Raw genomic sequence first — 6,665 nt, 5'->3', positions numbered from 1 at the left:
CCACACCCTGCTCCCCTAACCACCCACTTGTCCTTCTTGGCCTGGCTTTCCCCTGTACTGGGGCATATAAAGTTTGCTAGACCAAGGGGCCTCTCTTCCCAGTGATGGCTGACTAGGCCATCTTCTGCTACATATGCAGCTAGAGATACAAGCTCTGGGGGTACTGGTTAGTTCATAATGTTGTTCCACCTATAGGGTTGCAGACCCCTTCAGCTCCTTGGGTGCTTTCTCTAGCTTCTCCATTGGGGGCCCTGAAAAACGGTTTATGGGATGGATTCCCAGGTGGGGCAGTCTCTGGATGGTTCTTCCTTCTGTCTCAGCTCCAAACTTTGTCTCTATAACTCCTTCCATGGGTATTTTGTTCCCCATTCTAAGAAGGAACAAAGTATCCACACTTTGGTCTTTCTTTTTCTTGAGTTTGATGTGTTTTGCAAATTGTATCTTGGGTATTCTAAATTTCTTGGCTAATGTCCTCTTATCAGTGAGTTTATATCATGTGTGTTCTTTTGTGATTGGGTTACCTCACTCAGGATGATATCCTCCAGATCTATCCCATAAATAACCATCAAACCCAGATACTATTGCCAGCAAGATTTTGCTGACAGGACTTTGATATAGCTATCTCTTGTGTGGCTTTGCCAATGTCTGGCAAAAACAGAAAAGGATGCTCACAATCATCTATTGGATGGAACACAGGGCCCTCAATGAAGGAGCTAGAGAAAGTACCTAAGGAGCTAAATGGGTCTGCAGCCCCATGAGAGGAACAACAATATGAACTAACCAATACCTCCCACCCCAGAGCTTGTGTCTCTAGTTGCATACATAACAGAGGATGGCCTAGTCGGTCATCAATGGGAGGAGAGGCTCTTGGTCTTGCAAAAATTATGTGCCCCAGTAAAGGGGATTGCCAGGGCCTGGAAGCAGGAGTGGGTGGGTAGATGAGCAGGGCAGGGGGAGGGTATAGGGAAATTTTGGAGAGGAAATGAGGAAAGGGTATTTGAAATATAAATGAAGAAAATAACTAATAAAGAGAGAGAGAGAGAGAGAGAGAGAGAGAGAGAGAGAGAGAGAGAGAAAGAGAGAGAGAGAGGCTTTAGTCTACCCTGCAGTTTAAGTTTGAGTCCATCATACTGCAGACATTGCAGTAGGAGCATGGGGCAATTGGTGACATTGCATCTGTAGTCAGGATGATGAGAACAATAAAAACCTGTGCTCATTTACATTTCTCATTTATTCAGTCTAGGACAGAATCTTTTTTTTTCCATTTTTTATTAGGTATTTAGCTCATTTACATTTCCAATGCTATACCAAAAGTCCCCCATATCCACCCACCCCCACTCCCCTGCCCACCCACTCCCCCTTTTTGGCCCTGGTGTTCCCCTGTACTGGGGCATATAAAGTTTGCAAGTCCAATGGGCCTCTCTTTCCAGTGATGGCCGACTAGGCCATCTTTTGATATATATGCAGCTAGAGTCAAGAGCTCCGGGGTACTGGTTAGTTCATAATGTTGTTCCACCTATAGGGTTGCAGATCCCTATAGCTCCTTGGCTACTTTCTCTAGCTCCTCCATTGGGAGCCCTGTGGTCCATCCATTATCTGACTGTGAGCATCCACTTCTGTGTTTGCTAGGCCCCGGCATAGTCTCACAAGAGACAGCTACATCTGGGTCCTTTCAATAAAATCTTGCTAGTGTATGCAATGGTGTCAGCGTTTGGATGCTGATTATGGGGTGGATCCCTGGATATGGCAGTCTCTACATGGTCCATCCTTTCATCTCAGCTCCAAACTTTGTCTCTGTAACTCCTTCCATGGGTGTTTTGTTCCCAAATCTAAGGAAGGGCATAGTGTCCACACTTCAGTCTTCATTCTTCTTGAGTTTCATGTGTTTAGCAAATTATATCTTATATCTTGGGTATCCTAGGTTTGGGGCTAATATCCACTTATCAGTGAGTACATATTGTGTGAGTTTCTTTGTGAATGTGTTACCTCACTCAGGATGATGCCCTCCAGGTCCATCCATTTGCCTAGGAATTTCATAAATTCATTCTTTTTAATAGCTGAGTAGTACTCCATTGTGTAGATGTACCACATTTTCTGTATCCATTCCTCTGTTGAGGGGCATCTAGGTTCTTTCCAGCTTCTGGCTATTATAAATAAGGCTGCTATGAACATAGTGGAGCATGTGTCCTTCTTACCAGTTGGGGCATCTTCTGGATATATGCCCAGGAGAGGTATTGCTGGATCCTCCGGTAGTACTATGTCCAATTTTCTGAGGAACCGCCAGACTGATTTCCAGAGTGGTTGTACAAGCCTGCACTCCCACCAACAATGGAGGAGTGTTCCTCTTTCTCCACATCCACGCCAGCATCTGCTGTCACCTGAATTTTTGATCTTAGCCATTCTGACTGGTGTGAGGTGGAATCTCAGGGTTATTTTGATTTGCATTTCCCTGATGATTAAGGATGTTGAACATTTTTTCAGGTGTTTCTCTGCCATTCGGTATTCATCAGGTGAGAATTCTTTGTTCAGTTCTGAGCCCCATTTTTTAATGGGGTTATTTGATTTTCTGAAGTCCACCTTCTTGAGTTCTTTATATATGTTGGATATTAGTCCCCTATCTGATTTAGGATAGGTAAAGATCCTTTCCCAATCTGTTGGTGGTCTTTTTGTCTTATTGACGGTGTCTTTTGCCTTGCAGAAACTTTGGAGTTTCATTAGGTCCCATTTGTCAATTCTCGATCTTACAGCACAAGCCATTGCTGTTCTGTTCAGGAATTTTTCCCCAGTGCCCATATCTTCAAGGCTTTTCCCCACTTTCTCCTCTATAAGTTTTAGTGTCTCTGGTTTTATGTGAAGATCCTTGATCCACTTAGATTTGACCTTAGTACAAGGAGATAAGTATGGATCGATTCGCATTCTTCTACACGATAACAACCAGTTGTGCCAGCACCAATTGTTGAAAACGCTGTCTTTCTTCCACTGGATGGTTTTAGCTCCCTTGTCGAAGATCAAGTGACCATAGGTGTGTGGGTTCATTTCTGGGTCTTCAATTCTATTCCATTGGTCTACTTGTCTGTCTCTATACCAGTACCATGCAGTTTTTTATCACAATTGCTCTGTAGTAAAGCTTTAGGTCTGGCATGGTGATTCCGCCAGAAGTTCTTTTATCCTTGAGAAGACTTTTGCTATCCTAGGTTTTTTGTTATTCCAGACAAATTTGCAAATTGCTCCTTCCAATTCGTTGAAGAATTGAGTTGGAATTTTGATGGGGATTGCATTGAATCTGTAGATTGCTTTTGGCAAGATAGCCATTTTTACAATGTTGATCCTGCCAATCCATGAGCATGGGAGATCTTTCCATCTTCTGAGATCTTCCTTAATTTCTTTCTTCAGAGATTTGAAGTTTTTATCATACAGATCTTTCACTTCCTTAGTTAGAGTCACGCCAAGATATTTTATATTATTTGTGACTATTGAGAAGGGTGTTGTTTCCCTAATTTCTTTCTCAGCCTGTTTATTCTTTGTATAGAGAAAGGCCATTGACTTGTTTGAGTTTATTTTATATCCAGCTACTTCACCGAAGCTGTTTATCAGGTTTAGGAGTTCTCTGGTAGAATTTTTAGGGTCACTTATATATACTATCATATCATCTGCAAAAAGTGATATTTTGACTTCCTCTTTTCCAATTTGTATCCCCTTGATCTCCTTTTGTTGTCGAATTGCTCTGGCTAATACTTCAAGTACTATGTTGAAAAGGTAGGGAGAAAGTGGGCAGCCTTGTCTAGTCCCTGATTTTAGTGGGATTGCTTCCAGCTTCTCTCCATTTACTTTGATGTTGGCTACTGGTTTGCTGTAGATTGCTTTTATCATGTTTAGGTATGGGCCTTGAATTCCTGATCTTTCCAAAACTTTTATCATGAATGGGTGTTGGATCTTGTCAAATGCTTTTTCTGCATCTAACGAGATGATCATGTGGTTTTTGTCTTTGAGTTTGTTTATATAATGGATTACATTGATGGATTTTCGTATATTAAACCATCCCTGCATCCCTGGAATAAAACCTACTTGGTCAGGATGGATGATTGCTTTAATGTGTTCTTGGATTCAGTTAGCGAGAATTTTATTGAGGATTTTTGCATCGATATTCATAAGAGAAATTGGTCTGAAGTACTCTATCTTTGTTGGATCTTTCTGTGGTTTAGGTATCAGAGTAATAGTGGCTTCATAAAATGAGTTGGGTAGAGTACCTTCTACTTCTATTTTGTGAAATAGTTTGTGCAGAATTGGAATTAGATCTTCTTTGAAGGTCTGATAGAACTCTGCACTAAACCCATCTGGTCCTGGGCTTTTTTTGGTTGGGAGACTATTAATAACTGCTTCTATTTCTTTAGGTGATATGGGACTGTTTAGATGGTCAACTTGATCCTGATTCAACTTTGGTACCTGGTATCTGTCCAGAAATTTGTCCATTTCGTCCAAGTTTTCCAGTTTTGTTGAGTATAGTCTTTTGTAGAAGGATCTGATGGTGTTTTGTATTTCTTCAGGATCTGTTGTTATGTCTCCCTTTTCAGTTCTGATTTTGTTAATTAGGATTTTGTCCCTGTGCCCTTTAGTGAGTCTAGCTAAGGGTTTATCTATCTTGTTGATTTTCTCAAAGAACCAGCTCCTCATTTGGTTAATTCTTTGAATAGTTCTTCTTGTTTCCACTTGGTTGATTTCACCCCTGAGTTTGATTATTTCCTGCTGTCTACTCCTCTTGGGTGAATTTGCTTCCTTTTTTTTCTAGGGCTTTTAGATATCTTGTCAAGCTGCTAGTATGTTCTGTCTCCCGTTTCTTCTTGGAGGCACTCAGAGCTATGAGTTTTCCTCTTAGAAATGCTTTCATTGTGTCCCATAGGTTTGGGTACGTTGTGGCTTCATTTTCATTAAACTCTAAAAAGTCTTTAATTTCTTTCTTTATTCCTTCCTTGACCAAGGTATCATTGAGAAGAGTGTTATTCAGTTTCCACGTGAATGTTGGCTTTCCATTATTTATGCTGTTATTGAAGATCAGTCTTAGGCCATGGTGGTCTGATAGGATACATGGGACAATTTCAATATTTTTGTATCTATTGAGGCCTGTTTTGTGACCAATTATATGGTCAATTTTGGAGAAGGTCCCGTGAGGTGCTGAGAAGAAGGTATATCCTTTTGTTTTAGGATAAAATGTTCTGTAGATATCTGTCAGGTCCATTTGTTTCATAACTTCTGTTAGTTTCACTGTGTCCCTGTTTAGTTTCTGTTTCCACGATCTGTCCTTTGAAGAAAGTGGTGTGTTGAAGTCTCCCACTATTATTGTGTGAGGTGCAATGTATGCTTTGAGCTTTACTAAAGTGTCTCTAATGAATGTGGCTGCCCTTGCATTTGGTGCGTAGATATTCAGAATTGAGAGTTCCTCTTGGAGGATTTTACCTTTGATGAGTATGAAGTGTCCCTCCTTGTCTTTTTTGATAACTTTGGGTTGGAAGTCGATTTTATCCGATACTAAAATGGCTACTCCAGCTTGTTTCTTCAGTCCATTTGCTTGGAAAATTGTTTTCCAGCCTTTCACTCTGAGGTAGTGTCTGTCTTTTTCCCTGAAATGGGTTTCCTGTAAGCAGCAGAATGTTGGGTCCTGTTTGTGTAGCCAGTCTGTTAGTCTATGTCTTTTTATTGGGGAATTGAGTCCATTGATATTAAGAGATATTAAGGAAAAGTAATTGTTGCTTCCTTTTATTTTTGTTGTTAGAGTTGGCATTCTGTTCTTGTGGCTGTCTTCTTTTTGGTTTGTTGAATGACTTGGTTGTTCTAGGGCGTGATTTCCGTCCTTGTATTGCTTCTTTTCAGTTATTATCCTTTGAAGGGCTGGATTCGTGGAAAGATATCGTGTGAATTTGTTTTTGTCGTGGAATACTTTGGTTTCTCCATCTATGGTAATTGAGAGTTTGGCCGGGTATAGTAGCCTGGGCTGGCATTTGTGTTCTCTTAGTTTCTGTATAACATCTGTCCAGGCTCTTCTGGCTTTCATAGTCTCTGGTGAAAAGTCTGGTGTAATTCTGATAGGCCTTCCTTTATATGTTACTTGACTGTTGTGTCGATGTTCTCTATGGAATCTTCTGCACCTGAGATTCTCTCTTCCATTTCTTGTATTCTGTTGCTGATGCTCGCATCTATGGTTCCAGATCTCTTTCCTAGGGTTTCTATCTCCAGTGTTGCCTCGCTTTGGGTTTTCTTTATTGTGTCTACTTCCCCTTTTAGTTCTAGTATGGTTTTGTTCATTTCCATCACCTGTTTGGATGTGTTTTCCTGTTTTTCTTTAATGATTTCTACCTGTTAGGCTGTGTTTTCCTGCTTTTCTTTAAGGGCCTGTAATTCTTTAGCAGTGCTCTCCTGTAATTCTTTAAGTGACTTATGAAATTCCTTCTTGATGTCCTCTATCATCATCATGAGAAATGCTTTTAAATCTGGGTCTAGATTTTCGGTTGTGTTGGGGTGCCCAGGACTAGGTGGGGTGGGAGTGCTGCGTTCTGATGATGGTGAGTGGTCTTGATTTCTGTTAGTAGGATTCTTATGTTTGCCTTTCGCCATCTGGTAATCTCTGAAGCTAGCTGTTTTAGTTGTCACTGTTAAGAGCGTGTTCTTCAGGT

The sequence above is a fragment of the Mus musculus genome, chromosome 6 (genome assembly GCF_000001635.26).
Source record: "Mus musculus strain C57BL/6J chromosome 6, GRCm38.p6 C57BL/6J".
Classification (NCBI taxonomy): Eukaryota; Metazoa; Chordata; class Mammalia; order Rodentia; family Muridae; genus Mus; species Mus musculus.
Note: the sequence above shows the minus strand (reverse complement) of the source record.